This window comes from Rattus norvegicus, chromosome 10 (genome assembly GCF_021556685.1).
Source record: "Rattus norvegicus strain SHRSP/BbbUtx chromosome 10, alternate assembly SHRSP_T2T, whole genome shotgun sequence".
Taxonomy (NCBI): Eukaryota; Metazoa; Chordata; class Mammalia; order Rodentia; family Muridae; genus Rattus; species Rattus norvegicus.
This window is the reverse complement of record NC_141543.1, coordinates 24,958,847-24,979,829: the sequence shown is the minus strand read 5'-3', so window position 1 is coordinate 24,979,829 and position 20,983 is coordinate 24,958,847. Positions and strand designations below refer to the sequence as shown.

The 20,983-nt window shown below is 44.7% G+C and overlaps 2 protein-coding genes across 2 annotated transcripts in view; one reads left to right on the top strand and one right to left on the bottom strand.

The window, feature by feature from the left end:
- Dock2 (dedicator of cytokinesis 2) overlaps positions 1-20,983 on the top strand; it is a 418,958-nt gene that overhangs the window by 266,072 nt on the left and 131,903 nt on the right.
- Insyn2b (inhibitory synaptic factor family member 2B) overlaps positions 1-20,983 on the bottom strand; it is a 107,863-nt gene that overhangs the window by 44,413 nt on the left and 42,467 nt on the right.

The following is a 20,983-nucleotide window of genomic DNA, read 5'->3' as shown; positions in this document are numbered from 1 at the left end:
TCTAGTCAGAGGAGCCACCTTTCACGTGCTAACAGCCAACTGCTGCTAGTGACTGTCATATCGGGCAGTATAAAACATTTTCCTCCATTAAAGCACACTAGGTTAGAGATTAAGGAAATCCAACCAGTCGGGGATTGTATATAGCACCTCAGGAAGGTTAGAAGGATGCTATTTGGTCTATAAGACACAAACAAAACAAGGATAAACCCCAAGAGTTGTGGGGGGTTTTTTTGTTGTTGTTTTTGTTTTTTGTTTTTGATTTTGTTTTTGTTTTTGTTTTTTTAGTTCTAAGAGTTGCTGCACACCTTAAGTCAGGTGGCAAGGAAGGGACACTGCCATCATGCTCCTTCTCAGCCATTCCTCTGACAAGAACCGTTAGCCCCCTTTGTGTGGTTGAAGCAGCTGAGGTCAAATCACACGACCGACATTTGAGCATCCTAAGTCTCAGGACAGAGATTCAAACTCAGGTCTTCTCCCCAAGCCTGTAGTATCCCTTTTACTCTCTGCCTACATCGAAGCTCTCAAAACAAATAAGAACTCTGTCCCCCAGTGTCACCTTGAGCCAAGCGCATTCGAAGTTCACAGTGTGCAAAGGTCAATGCCGTTCAGCTCCTGGAAGTCGGGCTGAGTGTGTAAGCCATAGCAGAACGCACAGGGATGCTCACTTTTCTTGGGCCTAATTCTCTCAGCCACACAGCCGCCATTCATGCATCTTGCACTGCAAAATGTCACTCAGCGTCTGCCACCAGCATTGTTGCTTTAATGACTCTGCAAGTCACCAGGGTGTCTCCTAGCACTTGGAAGAGGTTCTGCATGCAGCAGTCCTGGCAACACTCGGTATTTTCTCTTAATGACACCAAAGCCACCAGGATCATCCATGTCTGTGGCCTGGTGTTAACGGAGACATATGTTCTCCGAATACATGTTCCCGGCCCAGATGGCTTTCACAGCTCTCTATGACCAGAATCCCCAAATGCTCATCCTGAGCCTACCCATTTACAAGGGAGGAGAGCCACCAGACAGACACATAATCACTTCACGCGGCCATCTAAAAGAAGCAGGATATTTTCCCAAGCAGGTTGTCTCAGGGAGTGTGTAGGGAAATTTTTTTTTCAAGCATTGAAATTACAAGTAGGCAAGGTCATGATAAAGTCATTTTAAATTGCATCCCAAGACAGCTTGATGGCAGAGGACCTCCCTGTTGATTTATTGCTTACTTTTAACTTTTTTTTTTAAAGACTAGCTGATAGATTGCACTGCCTGTGGTGGGAGATATACTCACCTTTTCCTGGGCCTGATTCATAAAACATCGCTGGTCTGCTTTGGGCACCTTTCCCTCTGTGCAAGGGGAGCTTCCCTGAGGTCACGGTGCTAAATGTTTGGCACTGAGTGAAAACAGTAGGCCATGTTCAACCAGGAGGAGGGATGGAAATGGAGCCCCCAGAATGACCCACGGCACTGTTAGCCACAAGGCTGGCAATTTCTAGCGGGATCCCCAAGGCACCTGAATTGGGGGGCTGAGAGTTTTAAGGCCACTTTTCAGAGAAATATGACAGATGTCTCCTTGTCTCTGGTCAGGCAACCAGTTCCTATCCCTCTAGACCAGACTGTGTCTAGTTTCACCGTGATATTTTATCATCTAGGTTAATTGTTTGCTCCAAAGAGACTATTCTAATAAGGACCGATTTCTAGACCCTGTATGTATTTGAGGTATGAGTCACCTGGATATAAGAGTGGCAAGTAAAACTCTGAGGTTTCACAAGACACCCAGGACAGACATTTCCACATCGGTGGATGCTCATCGGTCTAGCAAAGAGCAGCTGCTGATCTGGACATTACGCTCAGGGACTTAGCATCTTTTGCCAATGCTTTTACATTACTTTATTATCAATAGCCCTTCACCATTAATTTATTTAACAGGTCAGATATGTACTATGCTTAGAAAAGAGGATCAGAAAAATTATTATTAATTATTAGTAGTATTAATTATTATTATTATTTTAAAAATTGCGTGCCTCCCTCAGATCCTTATTAAGGCTGTGCTGCCTTCTTCCACACACATCCAGGTCTTACGCTGTGTATGAGAAAACCTACTCTTTCCTTCCCTTCCTATGTATGGGGCACACAACATTTCAGAGGCACCAGCAGCTGCTCCCACTCTGCTGAGCTGTACATCAAACTGCCCTCCTCGTCCCAGCTATGGGATGCGTAATGTGGCCAGTGACATTTTTCCAGATCTGTTTATTACCTGCCGGTGAGCATTCCTCTGAGACGCCGTGAGGTAGGACTCAAGCAGTCATTATGCTTTATGAGGACATAATGCCCTTCAGGTTTAATTTCGCATGATACTAAAGCAATGCTCACATTCAGATCGAGATCATTTTTGTTTGTGTTCATATAAAAGGGCACACTATTAAAGGAGCCTGTAATTAGCCCAGAAGTCCATGCCACACAAATGGTGCAAATTGGCTTCAAACCTTTTGTCTTACTGGGAAGCCAATAAAAGACAGAGATGATATACCGGGTCACCAGCTCATAACAACAGATTCCTTGGAGGCCTAGAGACCAGGAAAGAAAATCAAAAGGGGACTATATTCTAGCCTCCCTGGGAGAATCTTCACTCCTGGTGCCCCGGGGGACTGTGAGTGGTGGTCCTATTCTCGTTCCCATGATGCTTTCTGGATGGCAACTGTCTTCTGTAGAGTGACGTAACCACATCTCCATCTCTGAGTTGGGAGCAGGGTCCGGGCTTGGCTGCATTCCGGACTCCGGAATCACCAGAGCCTCTTGCCCTTCTAGGAACTAGCATCTGCTGAAAGACCTGAGGACATGAGGACCCCAGGCTATGGGGACAGAAAGTAATTAAGCTTTTCTTCTCTTCTGACACCTTATGTTCTTTGTTTTGGTCATTGGCTAACCTGGCTTTTCCTTATATGCAATTAGAAAATGTACTGGCTTTCTTGAAGAAAGTGTGGTTCTTACGTGTAAATACCCTCTTATTATCTTTTTGGTGTTCAAATATCGTTGCTCTACTTTGCAGAGCAAGAGTCTTAAATAACTTTAGCCACACACACATGCCCTCCTTAGTATCAGGATTGTGTCTGCGTTCATGTGTACATTCTTTTAGGGTCTTCTGGACTCACCAGCATTCTCCTCTGCATTAACTATGGCAGCAAAGAACTCCGCCCACTGACACTCGTTCCATCTAAGTGTGACTGTATGTGGCAGAATGTGCGTGTGTGCGTCTATGTACATGCGTGTGTTAAAAGGTTAATGTGCTAGAATGTGTATGTGTATGATAGAATGTGCAAGACTGTGTGTGCTAGAATGTACTAGAATGTGTGTGCTAGAGTGTGTTAAAATGTGCAAATATGTGTTGGGATACATGTGTGATAGAATGTGCAGGTTAGAGTGTATGTGCATATGTACATGTTAGAATGTGCTGTGTGTGGTAGGATGTTAGCACATGTGTATATGTACAGGTACGTGTATGGTAGTATTCGTGTGTGTGTGTGTGTACATGTGTGTGTGTGTACACATGTGTGTCTTCTTCCATTCACACGGCGTTGTATCCATGAAGTACAAAGATGGTAGACTATTAGCATGTTCCAGCTTGTTTCCTGATACTCACCAGTGTTTTCTTTCTTTCTTTCTTTCTTTTAAGAAAAGAGGGCCTAAGTAGAAACAGCTGAAGGGGTTTTCCCCCAGGGGATACTTTTTTATTCTTTCAATCAACCATTTGAATAGATTACTTAATTAGCATTTATTGTTTGTAAAATTCTTTGTCCAGAAGTACCATTTTAGGGCCCGCAGTTCTGAAGAAAGACAATTTAATGGGTGATAATCTTGTATAGAATTTTCAAATTGATTTCTCGGTAGTAAATTGTTCCTCAATTGTAGTGCCTTCTTCACTCTCATTAGACACCGAGACTTCTTTCTAAATGCATTCATAACCATTAAAATGTTGTCTCCAGTTCCCTGTCGTTTGAAACAGGTCATAACTCCAGGCGCAAACATTTAAAGGACAACACTGATTTCGGTTTCATTAGTGAGCTAGGAGAGCAGGGATGTGCGATTGAAGTTTATAGAGCTCTGCGGCTCCTGGTGCAAGCAATTCAGTTCTCCCCATCCCAGGAGGAGGGATAACCTTTCTCTTTGTACACAAAATTGTTTGGTTGAAATTCTACTCTGCCGGAGTCTTATTTATCAGCCTGATGTATGGCTAGGACTACAGGGAGGCTCTCCAGAACCTGTTTACAATTTGCCTGCCCTCGTCTTTCCCCAGCAACACCCTGGGAGTTGAGCAAGCTCATTGCCAAGGAAACTCGCTGACGGTGGAGGGCTGTTTGGGTCTATATTCAATCCGCTCTTCAGAGGATGGTACTCAAATATGTGACTCAAAAGGAGCCCTGAAAATGTTGCAATACAACAAACAAATGAACACATTGATATTTCGTATGATATGTCTGGCCATTTGTAGGACTTGGGTTTTCTATAAGTGAGATGCTTACGAACAAAACTAGTTAACACCTGACTTACACTCAGGGGGAGGTTCATGTGATCTAATATGGCTTCTACCTAGAGCCAAAGTAGGTCTACACAATGATCCTTTTGACCTGACTTTCTCCTTCACTTTTCAAGGAGAGGTTGTGTGCTTAGGTATTGTTATAGCAAACACAATGTTGATCCTGTTCAGGAACATTCTGGGTGTCTATCGTGAGGCTGTGAGAACATTGTCTCTTAATCCTCAGTTCTAGTTGCCAAGCTGATGAAAAGAGGTGGGCTCTTGGCCGTTTCTGCCTGCGATTAAGCTCAGGAAACTCAACAGTCAAGACTCAACACACAGTAGGCTGGTAGTTGATTTGGATGGGTGCCTGGGTTGACAAGGATACCCCTTCCACGGGGACTTCCAGCTAAGTGAACAGGGGTGTTCTTGCTTCTCAGAAGTCCCAAGCATTGGGTGTTTTATATCTGTAGGTAATCAGTTTTCCAAAGCAAGCCTTAGATTGCTCTAAGGATGCTTTTAAAGCTTCTCCCCCGAAAACTAAGCTTGATTTTCAGTGGGTTTTGCCTTCTAAAAACTGTCCCTCTAAAACTTAATTAATATAGTTAAATTTGATTTGCGGTAGCTTAAAAATCTTGACTGATGGTTAGCAGCAGGCCTAAAGAGATTGCCCAGTGGTTAAGAGCAATTTCTGCTCCTCCAGAGTACCTGAGTTAGGAAGTCTGCAACTCCCTATAACTCTAGCCCCAGGAAATCCAGTGGACTCCTCTAGAACCCATGGTACCCGCACACACGTGGCATTCATTCATTCACACAGACACACATATAGATAAAAATAAATCTTAAAAAAAAATCACAGACATAAGTAACAGGAATAGCAGTTAGTATTAATTTTGGGGCCCCTTATATGTCACTTATATCATTAACTTAACCCCGCACTCCCACTTTACCCTTGTAAAATTGAGGCCTTTGTGAACCGAGTCACCTGACTGGCTTGACTTACAGAGGTCCCGTAGCCAATATATTCATTCACTCAGATGTTTTAGCGATCTTTACCTCACTTCTGAATTCGCCTGATTATGTTGAGAAATAGGAAGGACAGATAGCATCCTGAGCAAAGCGTCCCAGAGAAGATTCCACATGTAGAACTAGTGTGATATTGGAGATAGATAACAAGAAATCCAAGTGTGAGCTTGGCGACACTGATGTCGAGTCCCATAGCAAATCTGATTAAAGACACAATTTGGTTTCGAAAGTATCAGAGTAAGTCCAATCTTTAAAAAAAATTTTTTTTAATGCTGAATTCTGTCAAATTAAACTGGTCACACTAGATCAGAAATGCGGGAGAGAAAAGGCCCCTTATCCACTTCTTATCGTCTCATATTTACAGTCAGACATAAGCAGGCAGCTCACAGAGCAGTGCAGAGGTGTTACCTGGGAAACAGGAGAATTCAAGGTGGAGCCGAGATGCTCCTGCCTTGATGTTCTACTCTGCCAGGCTGAAGCATAAGCAGCTTACATTCTGAAAATAGAGTCCTCAGAGTATAGGATTCACAGATAATCCATTACAACATGGTGCTTGCCTCCTGGCTGCTGGGGAAGGCTAAGTGTGCTTGTTGGATAAGAGCCTGTTGTGTCTGACCCTGGTCTGTACATCAGTGATGCTGACGAGCCTTTCTGTCACTGTCTCTGGTTGTGGTACACTGCTGTCCCTCATGTCCTTGTCCTGAGGTCACTCAGAGAGTGAGCGTAGCAGAGCAAAGTAGAGTGGTTGGGGGCATGGCCTTTAGAGCTCAGGTTTGAGTCCTGGCTCCTCTGCTATCTGGCTGTGTGTGTGTGTGTGTGTGTGTGTGTGTGTGTGTGTGTGTGTGTGTGTCCCTCTCTGTTCCCTTACCTGTGAGAATGAGGTAGTCTTCATAAAACTGCTAGACGTCCAAACTACTCCATGTATTTAAAGTTTTTAGAACAGTATTTGGTACACAGTGACTATCCTATTGAGCTGATTGGGCAACTTCAAAATGTGACTCATTTTTTTAGTAACAACCACGACAACTCGACCTCTTCTGTGTGCCAGGAATTTGGCATACAGTAAGCCATTTAATGGTCAGAGTGATCAAGACGCCTTTGCAAAATTGCATAAATATTACCAATGGTCATCTCCATTTTTCAGTGAAGGAAGACTGAGGCATGGAAGTGTAATATAGGTGTCCAGGCCACACAGCCAGTAAGGAAGTCCAGATTCAAAAGCAGGAAGCAGTCTCTGGAACCCGTATACTTAAGCACTACTTCGTAAAGGAAACGCGAGTGACTTCTACATTTACTGTTCTAAATCAAAGACTGGGTTCACTCGTTGCCGATGCACTAGACAAAAAGATGGGCATACGTGTTATTGCCTTACTACCTGCAACTAAATACCAGTGAAGGGCTGGTGGGATGGCTCAGTGGGTAAAAACACTTGCCAATGCCGGTAACCCAAGTTTGGTCACTGGGACCCACATGTAGACCCCCCGACCTGCTGCCCTTCACCTGCACATGTGCTCTGTGGAGTATATGTGCAAGGAGTACACAGATACACGAATGAATTGCTAAGTGACAAAAAAAAGAAACAAAGAAAGTGACACAGACTAGTGAAACTGCCATCTAAATCGAACTGTCAACTTAAGGGATTTCTTTGGGCAAAAATCCAGCCTTTGGGCTATTGATACCAACACTGACTTTTCCCTTAGTCAGGGCAGAGTTTCTAGAGCCTCGTGTGGTGCCAAGTTTAAGCTCTAGTGCTCTGTAATTCCTGGGACTCTTAGGGTAGCACAGTCTCCACGCTGCCTTTGTCTGCAAAGAAAGCTCCTTCCATAGCTGAGGTTCTGCTGACCAGCTTTGATCCCTGGGAGGGAGAATTGCAGGCTAGATGCAAATTGGATGTTTGTTGAAGAGTGCTTAATTGATGGCTTGCTGTGTTTCCGTGATTGTGAAACTCTGCAAAGTCCCAAAGGAAGGAGATATGCTTAAAAAAGAGAAGCCCAGGGGAGGTGTCAGTAGGGAAAGTAATTGAAGGCCGCAGGAGACTCCACACCACCCTTGTAAAGAACCTTTCCTGGCCCTGTGTAGAAAGTGATGACCTTGCACTTGAGAGACGCATCCGGGGAATTAGGGAGGGTTTACTGTGTAGAAGCAGGTTGCCCCCTCTCCACGAGCTCTCTTTTCTGGAAGCTGAGCCAGAGCATTATATAGAGAGGGCCACCACATTTCAAAGGAGAGGGACTTACAAAGGATCACTACCGGGGCTGAAAGGGGCTCCCAGCTAATGTGTGCTCCCTGTGAAAGAAGTCTGCCTTTCAGCAAGGAAAAGCATTTAGCTGCTATCTGAGGATTAGCATAAACTTGTGATATGTCTACCCTTTACTTCAAACCTTAGTAACATTTGAAAGCTTTACAACATCGCATTCAATTTGCCTTGGACAGCATTAATCAGTTTCAGTGACTTTTTTTTTTTAATTCCAGAGCTGTATGTATAGCTCCTTCCCCGGGGGGGGGGGGAGGGGGGAGACCACGTACTCATTCTGGGGAAGTCTTATTTCTACCTGTGCTGTATGATTAACCGTCTCACATGGGTGTTTTCAGTTGGATGCTACACTAAACTCCATGTTGAGCCCAGTGATGAGCAGACTTTCCCAGCTAGGTTGGGAAGGCTCAGAGAATGCCCTGCAGTAATGCTTTTAAAGTACAACACAGAAGCCACAGGATGCTAAGGGAGCCACTCCGGGGTGAACCATCTTGCAATCAAACTGTATGCATTGCCCTAAAGGCCACGACGAATGAAAACCAACTTAAAGCATATTTCACAGCCACATCTCTGTGTGTAAGATAGGAAAATAAAAACATTTGTCATAGTCCTGAGGAGGGTTGACGAATAGGGGAGGGGGGGCTGGGATTTGATATGGTTGACTTGCATGAGTCCCGAGTTGTCCCAAGAACGGTATAATCTCATGCGTCTCATGGAACTGATTGCTGCTTTTAAATACAATTTGAAACGCAGACCAGTGTGTTCCAGAAGTGGGGTTGTTCATCTCATGGTTTTGTGTCAGGAGAACTGGAGTCCTGAGAACTGCAGCCATTTTTTTTTCAGAGTCATGCCATCACCTGAACTCTAGTTCCTGAACCCCATCTGAACCCTAACTCTTCCCTCCTGATTCACGGGCTGGAGAACGCTCTTCTGCAAGGGCTACATGGAGTTATGAAGTCGACTTAACTCCATGGAAATAACTGGCCGGACACAAACTGAACCACGCTCATCAAATTTTACTTCTTCTGAATCACAAAGTAAAAAGTAACAGCCACACCGCCGAGCCTACCCGAGTCTCGACACGCAGCAGGGCACCCTAGGCTGGTGGCCGCTTGCCTTTTTCTTTGGAGTCTGCCTTTTATTCTCCACCGTATGGTCACCTGATGTGGTCATTAGAATTTCATGTCAACAGCGGGTTGGAAGGGTGAAGTGGATGGTGAATAGGTGTTTCCTGGTGTAGGAATTACACTTGTCAGAAGGTCGCTTGTCTTAGTCTGAATGCCTTACCTCTCAGATCAACAGCGCTCGTGGCCTTTCCTCCCTGGTGACTTCATGAGTGCTAGTGGGTTCTGCTAATGGGCAGGCAGCTGGAAGAATCTAAAACATTACTGTTCCCTGGAGTATCTGCAAGCTAACAGGAGAGAACCTGGAGTTCAATTTGACGGTGCCCTAAAGGTAGACGCTAACCAGAAGATTAGTGCATAGTTTGCCTTTTTTGTTTGTTCGTTGGTTTGTTCGCCCTTCCTAATTTTCCTTCATTTACACCCGAACAATTAGACTTTCTGGTGATCATTAGCACGGACTTTACTGACAATCAGGATCAATGCTGTTGAATTTAGAACCCTGCACTTTGTAGGACTGAGGCCACTTAATTCCTAATGCCACTTTATGAGACAGAGTCTATGGGCATCCTTTGATGTCTTGAGACATAGCTGCCCAACAAAGGAGGAGAGAGAGCTAGGTTTGAACCCAGGCACGCGGCCTTCAGAGCCTTGCCTTGTCACATCGCTGCTTCTACTGTAACAGTTATGCAATTATTATGATTGGGAAAATAAAATGTAATACAATCAAATATAATATTATGCAGGGGTAATTACATGCCATTAGCTGTGTGGGTACTCATTTGCATACTTTGATCTCCGAGATGCCAAAGGGGAGAAAAAGCACTTTCTTAGAGGGTTCTTTTTAATAGAATTCCGGAAACTGGGTGGGTTGAGCTAAGTTTATAAAGTGCTTCTCATCACTTTTTTTTTTTTCTTGGCTCAATAGTTTGCTGGCTGGAACTCATCCATGAAAGACAAATGTAGCCCCAGATGTCACCATTCATAGCACTCACAGGGTCACGAATCACTTCCTGGGTAACCAAGGGGCGTGGCAGAGGGCACGGTTGTCACTCAGCAGAAGCGTTCCACCCGATGTCTTGAGGGTAGTTCCCAGGCCCTGGTGGCAGGTGATGGACAGGCACCTCAAGAGCACGTCAGCTGTGCTGCTTCCTGTCTCCGTAGGCTTTATTTATGGCTAGGACTTGGCTCTTCCTTTGGACTTACGGGAAAGCTGGTGAGCTGAATGGCTGCTTACGGAGGTGTGTGAGCAAGGCCTTCATCATCCTGCTGACCTCCCAGAACTCTTCCAAGCCGGGGAGCTTGAACCCCTCCTAGAGGGCTCTGGTGGTCGAGTTGCATAGCTCTGAGATTCTTCCTTAAGATTCTTTAAGACTTTTTGCTCAGTTTATAGCCAATTCCCAATTGTCATTAGAGAATATGATTTGCTCTTCCAAACTGCTTATATATCCTAGCTCCTTCTTTTAAGGAAGAGCCCCCATGGTCTTTCCCTTTCAAGGATCCTCTGCCAGAACACGCTGCCCTCTTCACTGCTGAACCATTTCTCCAGGCCCCATTAAGAAAGTTTTGCATTAGAACATTTGAAGGGTCGTTTCCTAACGAGAAGCAGCCGATATTATTTGTTTTATTCCTTTGTGTGTGTGATAGTTTAGTGTTCATTGTCAACTTGAGCAAATTTAGAATCCTCTGGGCATGCCTGTGGGGGTTATTTTGAACATATTAATTGAGACGGTGTCTTAGTTAGGGTCTCTGCTGCTGTGAAGACATAATGACCACAGCAACTCTTACAATGGCAAGCACTTAATTGGGGCAGGCTCACAGTTTCACAGGTTCAGTCCACTATCATCATGGCAGGAAGCATGGCCGTGTGCAGGCAGACATGGTGCTGGAGATGATGCCGCAAGTTGTACATCTTGATCCACAGGCACCAGGGGTAAAGACTGTGAGGCACATTGGATCTAGCTTGAGTATATGAGCCCTCAGAGTCTGCCCCCTCAGGGACTCACTTCCTTCAACAAGACCACACTTGCTCCAACAAGATCATACCTCCTAATAATGCCACTTCTCACGGGCCAAGAATTTGAACAAATGAGTTTATGGGACCAAATGTATTCAAACCACCACAGGTGGGAAGTCATACATACCCACTGAGGGCGGCACCACTCCCTGGCTGGGATCCTGGTTTATGTAAGTGGAGAAAGGGAGATGGGAGGTAGTAAGCTTTCCTTGCTCCCTGTCTTTTGATTATGGATGTATTATGGTGCCCAGAGGATTCTAAATTTGGTCAAGTTGACATTGAACACTAAACTATCACATACACAAAGGAATAAAATAAATATTATTGACTGCTTCTTGTTAGGAAATGACCCTTCAATGTATTAGCCACTTCAGGCTCCTACTGTCTCAATTTTCTTGCAGTGATAGACCATGCCTCTAATTGTGGATCAGAATAAGCTCTTTCTCTATTAAGTTTCTTTGATTGGATTATCTTATCACAGCATCTGGTAGAGTAAGACAATATGGTTTTGTTGTCTGGGCCACATAAGGCTACCCAGGAGACTTAGTGCTTCCTTCCACCTTTCAGGAACTTTCCATATGCCTGGAAGACTCAGGAATACTGCACCAAGTAAAGCTAGCTCTCTGACTTTGTTTAACCCAATATTTTCCAATCTCACTTCTTCAAAGAGTCCTTCCTTCCTTGTAGAGCAGAAGTGCTCTGGACAAGTCTATCGCCGGTATGGGATCGTACTTGGGGAGTTTGTTGAAATGATTGCTTTCTTGGGGATTAGGGTTTGCTGTTCAGAGTAGGCTGTCAGCATTGTTCCTGTCAATCATTCCCCCGAAGATCTTAACTGAACCTGAATGGTTCTCCAGCGAATAGTGTACATCGAGTTACTCTGTCCTGTTGCGTGTGGGAAGGAACACGCTCATACACAGTAATACTATAAAAGCCAGTTGAGTATGGAGAGAAAGTGGAAGACAGGATACAAAACAGCCATGTGCATCCTGCAAGTGGGCAGGTGTTACGTGAGAGCTTCGCCTTAGCTCTAATGACCTTTGCGCTCCATTCATCTTCTGTTTCTTTGGCTTTAATGTCAGCAGCTTTCTAGAAACAATTCCAATAGCTTGTTTCCACTGCCAGAGGCTCCAGGGAGCAAGTCCTCCTGATTCATGCACGTGGTATTAGCAGCTCAAAGAGCACAGCCTCAGCTCATACACATTAGAGCTATAGTCCTGTCCATCAGGAATATTCAGAAGGAATGTTTGTAAGTGGGTAATAAGGAATCAGCAGAGACACCAGAACTGGTCCATTTAGTCAATCTGCCTGTCTAGCACCTTGCCTATTAAATCCTTTTGTCAACAAGGTAGGCCTTGGTCATTGTGTTTATAATAGCAGCACGAGGGAAACAGACCCAGTGATCATGGATTTTCAGTTCATAGAGTATTGCCCTACATTTTCTTACTAGGTTGTCAGAGTAACCTTGTTTTATTGGTTTATAGGATCCAGAGAGGTTAAGTGATTAAGTGATGGTCACACAGCTAATCCATGGCCTAGCTAGAGCCAATCTCAGCCCATTATTCCTTTATATTATTCTCTCTCTCTCTCTCTCTCTCTCCCCTTTCCTCTAATCTGTCATCTGCCTTTTCCCATTTTCTAATTTTCCTATAGCATTTGTGTGCCATTTTCATAAGAACAAAGGACAACCACCCAAAATGTGGTATCTGAGTTAGAATTGTAGCTTTTATCCACAACACTGAGACTGATATTGGCAACAACCCATTTGTGTTTGTACACCACTACCACAACCCTCAGACACATATGTACACACACACATATTCTCTCTCTCTCTCTCTCTCTCTCTCTCTCTCTCTCTCTCTCCCTCCCTCTCCCTCTCTCTCTCTCTCTCTCTCTCTCTCTCTCTCACACACACACACACACACATTCTCTCTCTCATACACACACTCACACACACACTCTCTCTCACAGACACATTCTCTCTCACATACATATTCTCACTCATACACACTCTCCCTTTCTCTCTCTCTCTCTCTCTCTCTCTCTCTCTCTCTCTCTCATACACACATTCTCCCCTCTCACACACACTGTCACACACACCCACACATTCACACATACACATACTCTCACACACTCTCTTTCACACACACATACTCTCACACACACACTCTCATACACACACACACACACACACACACACACACACACACACACACAAGCTCATACAACAGAGAATTTTCGGTCTGAAACTCAATGTTATGCATTTCCATAGTCATTAGTTTTGCAAGCCTGGACGTAGCTCTGCAGGTTCATGAGTCATTCTTTTCCTCTATGATAAGTGGAGGTCAGGAGCACTGGGTAGTGTGATGGATATGTACATACTTAATAAGAAAAAGCACGCAAAGGAAGGGGATTATTTGTATGAATGTTATGCAGCCTGTGTGCTGGGAGGTTTTTGTTTTTGAGTTTGGAGTTTTGTTTGTTTGTTTGTTTGTTTTTTGGTTGTTGTTGTTGGTTTTTCCTTGTTGCCCTTTGCCAGAAAAGATGGCAGCTAGTAAGGGACGTTTTGTGGGCTAAGCAATCTGCTGCTTCCTTACAGATTTCTCTGCATTTGCAAGTAGAAGCATCGAACTTGGCAAGGGAGAATGGAGTGTGGTTTGAGGCTCTTGTGATTGCAAAAGATTTGGTAATTTGTTGCCCCTTTGAGGCCTCCAGCTACTCTCTTCTTCCTGCTGGATTGCGGTGCTTCTGTAAGGTCTCTCACTTTTGTCCCCTACCTGCTCCCTGCAGGTTACTGTCATCAGATTAGTAGGTACTGAGTGATTACTCAGAAAACACACTAAATCTGGTCCCTGAGGTGGGAGTGACTGAGGCCTGACCTGGGAAATTGGAAGACACCAAATTTGAGTAACAGAGAGTTTTAATGGAGGTCTTAAGTCCAGCACTGTCTTCTTTCTGCCAGAACTTCCTCTTCCTTTGTGGGGCTTCTGCGTCATTCCCACAGCCTGATGACTCACTTCCAGTTTCTCCATCCCCTGTGTGCGCCCTCCTCAGGACCCTTCAAGTCTGGCCGCTGCTTCTCAACCCATTTGTTGCTGAGAAGATTTAACAAGCGACACTCTCGGTCTCTCAGCTGCTTCCAAGAGAGCAATGTAGGTCCCCATCGAACACCCATCCCACCTCCTCAGCTCTGCTCCATCACACTGGAGTCCATCTGAAGTGCCCGTGACTTCCTATTTAGCATCTCCATCCTGTTTAAAAAATGAGGTCTCCTTCTGCCCTCACAGTAGATCCAAGAGGACTGAATAATTAAACAACATCATATTTCCCAGTCCCTTTTGCCTTCTTTTCATCAGTTTAAAGAGCTCTGCCTGTCACCCTGATGGGCCTAGACCAGGGGAGGAAGACGCTGTCAAAGGCCGAGTTGCATTCTTCAGTCGGAGACTTTGCTGGCAATGATATCCCTCGAAAACCCCAGAACTAACCTCTATGGTCTCTGTTCAGGCCTGGTCACTCCTTTCCAGTCTCCTTAGGGACTCTGATATCCTGGAAAGTCATGCTTATTCCATTTGACCATTTGCCGGGGTCATTTAGCATTAGACTGACCTTCAGTTCTGCCTTCTTTCCTCCTCCCCATGTCTACGTGTTCTTTTGTAGGTAAGGTCTAAAGGTGTTCATAGCAACACATACACACACACACACACACACACACACACACACACACACACACACAGGCTCATACAACAGAGAAATTCCAGCAGGTGGTATGTCTGGCTTCATTTTCATTTGCCTACACATAAAAATGGAGCTGGTCACACTTGTCTCTGGGAACTCAGAAAAGACCAGAGATAGGTAGGGCATAAGGAATGTGCCATCCTGGAATCCCAGGCTGGTGATAACTAGTTGGATCACTTGGGGAACCTCTGTAGTACGAACTTGTCATCTGCAGAATACATTATATGATACCTGCTGTATACATGGTCTATCCCCATGGCACCTGCTATGTAGATGACTCTGTCCCCGTGGCTCCTAAAACTGTCAGATGGGACACAAGCAATAAGTGATAGCTGGTACATCCTGGGGCATGCTGGGAAGAATCAATGGAATTAAAAATTTAAAGTGTTTTCTGAGGCTTAGTGCAAAAATAAATCTATTCAAATACACAGATTGCGCAAGCATCCCAAATTCAAAAAATTCTCAAACCTCAAATCTCCAGAACTGTAAACATCTGACACTGAGGTCATAGAAAATGTTGAATGAAAAACAACAGCAACAAAACACTGATTTTTTTTAAAAAAAAGATGCAGTGTAAATTTGCATTTGGGATATGGAGGTCAGGTATCCATGAACCATAAGTGAGTTTTGTGTTTAGACTGGGGTCACATCTCCAAGATATCTTACTATGTACATGAAAAGAGTCCAGTATCTAGGAAAATTAAAAATGTTTTGATCCCCTGGAGATGTGAACACATTTCCTGAAGGTGTCTTGCTTAGCCTTACCTGTGAGCATTACTGTGTGACAAGGAGCTTACAACATGACTACTCAGTATAGCAGTGTGCTCTCATCTGTGAGCCTCTTAACCTAGGCATGAAAATAGAAAAATGAAGCTTCCCCCCCCAACCCCTGGACCTGCAAAGGGAAGTGAAAGGGTCTAAGACTAGGAGCTTCCTCAACCCACTGCCAACATAGGGAAGCCACTTAGCTCACTGTCTCTGTCCTGTTGCGGGCAGACCTGCCCCCACACGCTTCCTCACTATTGAAGAATCACTGTTATTTAAACCTAAAGGCATCATTCTTACTTTTGATGGATGGCTACACAATGAGCCTCTAATCCTCTACCTTTTAGCACAGCTAAAGAGCTGGCCCTTGATGCACACTCCCTGAGTGAGCCTAGTCAGCCTGGACTCGCTATGAGTTCCGGTGGCTGTGACCAAAGGTTACATGGATGAAACGGGGCTGAGGTGGATGACTCTGGCCATTGCATGGGGCACACAATGAGAGCAGTGACATAGTTCCAAAACTGGCCGAAGCAGGGGCTTGGGAGAATCTGTGCAAATATGTATGTCATGCATCACCGGCCACACCTTACTAGAGCTCAAAAAGATTCGGTGACATCAAAGCTAATTGTTAAGCTTTTGCTGTGTCTCAACCACGGCAATGTAAGCTCAAAGGTAAACAAGACAATGGGGATAGAACCCTTTCATTTTTTTTAGGTACTGAGCAAACATTTAGTTGAGAAAGATGTTCAGTTTTAATGCATCTGAAAACAAAGTTTCACAAATTAACACAGAGAAAAAGGACATAATCATAGGACGAAAATGAAAAATTATCATAATGGGAAAACTGGAACGTATTTCTGGAAGATATTGATTAAGGAGACGAGAAATTAAATGATGCGGAAAATTTGAAAAAGTCAGTAGACTTTAATTTTATTTGTTCACTCCAGTGATCCAATCGAAAATGACAGTGTTGAAATAAAAGGGATCTACTTGTGACCCCGAAAATCATGGGAGGCGGACCTGTCGTTTTGTTTTAAAGAGTAAACATGAACAAAGCTGTCATTGTGGGTTCAAAGCCTCCAGGAAAAAGACCTAGTGCAAAACTCAAGGCAAGAATGCACCTCAGGCAGAGTGGCCAGACAGAAGCTGGCTGCCATTTGTGTTGAGAATTAAAGCCTAAAACGAGCTTGTCTTGTGAAAAGTGAGAAAGGGGCCAACATGCAAAAGAACGTTCTAGGTGGAGAACTTCGGGCACAGTCCTTTCCAGGACCTGAAGCAGGCCACTGGCTGAAGAGAGCAAGATAGCTCAGCCTCAGCTATGCTTGGAAGGAAGCAGCTAGCATCCGAGTCCCTGAATGAGGCGAGGGGCTTGAGATGTACCGCAAGATACTAATTCTCAAAGTTGAACATGAACCAGCATCGCCTGGAGGGCTCACTAACTATGGATTTCTGGCCTCCATCCTCATAGTTTCTAGGGGCCTGGGAAGGCACAACCTTAGCAAGTTGCCAGGTGATGGTTGATACTGCTGGGTAAACATCAGGGATTCCTGTTCAAGTTACCAGTGAGAAGTCTATCCAACAGATGCTTGCCCTCATTGGGTTTGTATTGTTGCGATGAAACATTCCAACTGCCCCAATTAGTCCATTACTGAGTGATGTCAGGGCAGAAACTCAAAGCAGGAGCCTGGAGGTGTGAACTGAAGTAGAGATCATGGAGGGACACTTCCTACTGGCTTGGCTCTCCATGGCTTGTTCAGTTTACTTTCCTGTACAACCCAGCCCCACTTGCCTGGGGGTGGTACCTCCAACAGCAGGCTAGGCCTGTTTACATCCATCATTCATTTTAAAAACTTCCTCACAGTCTTACCCACAATCCAATCTGATGGAGGCATTTTCTCAATTGAGGTCCCCTTTTCCCAGACAGCATTTGCTTGTGTTCAAGCTATTGGAAAAACAAAACAAAACAAAACAAAAAACAAACAAAAACCAACATCAACAAAACAGTACAATGCTCCAATAGATTTGGTAGAACTTTGTGACACCCAGAACATATAGGTAAAGATGGAAAGAAATCAAAGATAATTGCAAAAGAACAATCCTGTGTGAACAGTAAATCTCAGAGAGAAAACATACACGGGACAAGTGATAAGATGGTGTGGCATATGGGTATCTCCTTGGGTTTAAAAGGATGTAGGAAATCTCAGAGCCACATGCCTTTCACAAAAGGGAGCAGAGAATGTGTAAGTAGTATAGGGCAGGCAGCACAAAGGGGCCAGAATAAGGCCCTGAAGTAGGGGGCTTTCTCAGGCCTCCCTGGCTAATTCCTTTCCCCTGTAGACTCATGGTCAACAACCTATGGACTTGCCCTACAGACAGACCAAATACTGCACGAATTCTTTGTCCCCCAGCAGGTAGTGTCTTGTGTCACAGACACCACACCGTGTGGCTAAGGTTGGCTGGCTTGTTCTTGTCAGTCCCCTCCTCTCACAGGAGAGTGGGCTTAACACATTCACCCCAAAGAGAGCCAGACCCTTTCCTATGACCCTGGACCATGCTGCTTAAGGTCCTGTAGTTCAGTGAAGTAGACCAGGCCTGGTGAGCCCTGCCTACTCTCATGCAACCTGAGCTTCACAGGTTTAGTTCCAGGAGAGTCCCGGGTTATCCTTTTCATCAATCTGCGGATACATCCAAGAGAGAACAACAACATCTCTGGGCAGAAGAACCAAATCAGTGAGCATGGTTAAAGAGGTCAGGATCCAGTGGAAGAACAGCATGGTGGCTTAGCAAGAGAAGTTCTGAAAGAAGCATATTCCATATGCATGTACATGGCAAAGAGGATCTTGAGTGTAGGGGGCAGGGATTGCTAAGAGAACTCATGGAAGCATAGGCTTGCCACAAGCAGTGGGTCAGTGCGACGGATACATAGGCATAGAGGTCCGAATGCATCCATACTCATTAGGAGCGTGAGAAATCTAAGAACAAACCAGCGTGATATATGAGCGCATTATGTCTACGTTCTCGAGAACAGCTATCCAAGAGTGGGTGGCTGGAAGAAAACAGCAATCAGAGCCCGATAATGTGCATCTAATGTTATTAGGTTAAATACCATACACGTAATTACTTAGTGTTGAAAATTATTAATTGTGCACATGAAACTCATTCTGTGCCCCGGGTACTTGTAGTCCTGCTCAAATCGTGGAATAATTAGCAGATAACTGCACTATTAATTATGCGTAGGTTGATCTAGAAATAGGCCAAAGAACCAATCCTGTAAGATGATGACTGTCAACGTGTCTCTATTTTATCTCTGTGCCCTCAGTAGAGCAGATAGATCAGAGATGCCAACCCGAGTCACCTCTGGCACAGGAGAATGGAGTTCTTCAGGGACATTCTACAGACCAGTATGTCCTATACTTGTACCAGCTTAGAGACTGAAAACTGTGAATCACTGAGAAGCACTGTGAGGATGAAGGTGGTCTTGGTCTTGGGTTCAAATCATAGCACATGCATGAGCCAGATTCCAACTACCCACCTATCTTGTCTTTCCTGTGTCATTCTTCCGTGACTAAATGCTAAATGGTCTTTGCTTCTTGCCGTGTTGATTCGTGCAAGATCACCCCACACATATATGCCTGGATACAGACAAAGCTCTTGACTCTTCACATCTGGATTTTCTGCAAGGCAGATCTCAATACAGATTCCTTAGCTCAGCTTTTCATGGGAGGGGATGGGAAAGTAAGAAGCCATCCTAATTTGGATGCAGAAGCTCTGGCCTGGAGTTGTCTAAAAGACGACTTTATGGTCATAGGGATCTTGTTTTGTGCTACCAATGTGCTATGCCTGCCTATTAGAAATTAGGTGAATATGAGGAGAGACAGAACTTTAGTTCTGTCTACAGTTAATTCATTCATATTTAAATAGCCAAGTAGGGATGGTTACCAACACAGGACTTTAGAAGCAACACTGGCTGTGATCCATTCTCCATGAACTCAAAGCTAGTACTGCTCGTCTGAGCCTCCAGGAGCCTCACAGCCCCTTAGGGTAATGTGTGACATTTCATCTTGGGCAGTTTCCCTTTTCCTAGTCAATGAGTGCTTCAGTCACTCCAAATGAGGAAAAGCTGCCTAGAATTACTCAGGGAGGTGAAGGGTGAACATATTAGCAGGCTCTAGATAACAGGAAAGTCCTTTAAGAATGGATGTGCTGGCTGCCAAGTGCAGCCAAGTCAATTTGTGCAAAATAATGGAAGAGGAAGATGAGCTGTGGCTGGCAGAGAACAATTAAATTTTGTGATGATTTTTGCCTTGAATTATTAATTTCAAGAGGGGTTGTTTCTCTCTCTTCAATCCGTGACTTTAACCTTGAAACGCAGTGGAAAGCCCTCCACATGCCTCCCAGGGCGTTACTTTCCTCAGGTTCTCTGTTCTTCCTTGGCATTTCTTTTCCCTCCATGCTCCTGACAAGTTAGCCATGCAAGGAACAGCTGGCAAAGGGAAGTCAAGTAAGGAAGACGTGACCCGTCCATGAAACAGGAACACATCTCCATTCAGCCAGGTCACTCTCTGTCCTGACAGGTCCCCATGAAGCCACACCATACTAAAGAAAACAGGACCAATTGGCAGGGGAATCTGGGAGTTCAATTCCCTCCTGACCAACTCGGTACATGGACAAGTTTAGAGTGCAGCTGACATCCTTGATATCAGGGCTAAGTGTGATAAATCCATCATGAAGGATCCCTCCAGTCCCAGGAAACCATCTTACAAAAACAGATGCATCCCAAGGAGGTTCAGGAGAAACAGCATGTGTGCAGGGAAAGGTATCGTTAACAAAAGCCATCAGAGTACAGGCTTGTCACCAACGGTGGGTCAGTACGAAGGGCACAAACTCAGAGTCACTTCCCAGGGGCTGGGCTTGACACTGCCATGGTTGGGCACTGCCATCCCTCAGCAGATCAAGGTGACTCACTGTGGATATTGCTCTTTTGGAAACTGACACCTGTCACCTTGGTCACTTGATATTAGACCTCCTTGAAGCAGCCCTTCCCACATATCCAGGTGCACCAACTGTCTGGCCCATAAAATGAGATGTGGTTGTTTTATGGTCTAGCGGAAAGTGCTCTTGGTTAAGAGGAGAGAGAGAGAGAGAGAGAGAGAGAGAGAGAGAGAGAGAGAGAGAGAGAGAGAGAGAGAGAGAGAGAGGAGAGAGACAGAGACAGAGACAGACAGAGAGACAGAGACAGACAGAAACAGAGACAGAGAGAGACAGAGAAACACCATTGTAGGGAATCCTTCTGAAGTATTTCCCACCTGCCTCTCCCTTTCTTTGTTTCTTCTTGTTTATGGAAAACAGCATTGACTGACTCATTCACTGCTCAAGGCTCTATGAACATAGTGCTGACTACCGGAGTCCTGATCCCGATGTTCATATTTCAGTGGGGACCTAGATACAGATACAGTGAACACCTGCAGGTGTGTTCAATGGTATTAAGGGCTGAATGGGAGGCAAAGTAGGCTAAGGATAATGGAAGTGTGTGTGTGTGTGTGTGTGTGTGTGTGTGTGTG